We start from the raw sequence: 1,188 nt of genomic DNA on the forward strand, positions 1-1,188 counted from the left end.
ACCCAACGGAAAAAGAGGCTAGGTGGCGAATGGTAAAACCAATGTTGGGCATTGCTGGAAGAGCTTTACTTAAGGCGAACTGTCAAGGGGTTCCCATAATAGCCCAACCGCGTAAGGGACGCAAAATCCGGGAACATAACACCGATATGACGGAAACTAGGGCGGCAAGAGTGGAACAAAACACCGGGCATAAGGCCGAGCCTTCCACCCTTTACCAAGTGTATAGATGCATTAATTAAATAAGATATATTGTGCTATCCCAACAAGTAAACATGTTCCAACAAGGGACAACATCTCCATGTTCCAACAAGGAACAAACTTCAATCTTCACCTGCAACTAACAACACTATAAGAGGGGCTGAGCAAAGCGGTAACATAGCCAATCAACGGTTTGCTAGGACAAGGTGGGTTAGAGGTTTGACATGGCAATTTGGGAGGCTTGAAAGCAAGTGGTAGGCATCGTAGCATTGGCATAGCAAAAGAGCGAGCAAACTAGCATAGCAAAGATAGTAGTGATTTTGAGGGTATGATCATCTTACCTGAGATCCCGCAAGGAAGAAGAACGAGTCCACGAAGAAGACAAACGGACGTAGTCGAACGGTTCCTCACAAACGCGACGTTATCGGAACCAACCCGAAGAAGCAACACTGGAAAGAAGCACACAACATAGTAAACAACCACCACATAGACATGGCATGATGCACAACCAAGTATGATGCATGTCCGGTTTAATGAAGCATGGCATGGCAAAGTGCACAAACAATCCTACAAATTAAGTGGAGCTCATTATGCAACGAGTTGCATATTGACGAAAAACCACATGACTTATTTAGTTCTCTCTCGTTTATGTACCCAACAAGATTAAATGTTGTTAGCATGGCAAGAGGTGAAGCAAAAGAAAACTACCTATCTAGTCAAGGTTAAATGAGGTCGGAAGCAACGAACAACAATTCCGGAAAATCCTCATGAGCATATTATAGATTTGGTACTGTTCTGCCCTAAACACAATTTTAGAGTTGTTTAACATGCAAATAAAGGTCACCATGTTAAACTAGGCATTTTTCTACCCCATTTACATATAAAGTTTGTTAGATTTGGAGCTACGGTTGAATAGTTATGAATTAAATCATTTTAACATGGCATAGGAGTAAATTTAACCAAACATCATTTTAAATATTTTAAACATGG

Source organism: Triticum dicoccoides, chromosome 3A (genome assembly GCF_002162155.2).
Source record: "Triticum dicoccoides isolate Atlit2015 ecotype Zavitan chromosome 3A, WEW_v2.0, whole genome shotgun sequence".
NCBI lineage: Eukaryota > Viridiplantae > Streptophyta > Magnoliopsida > Poales > Poaceae > Triticum > Triticum dicoccoides.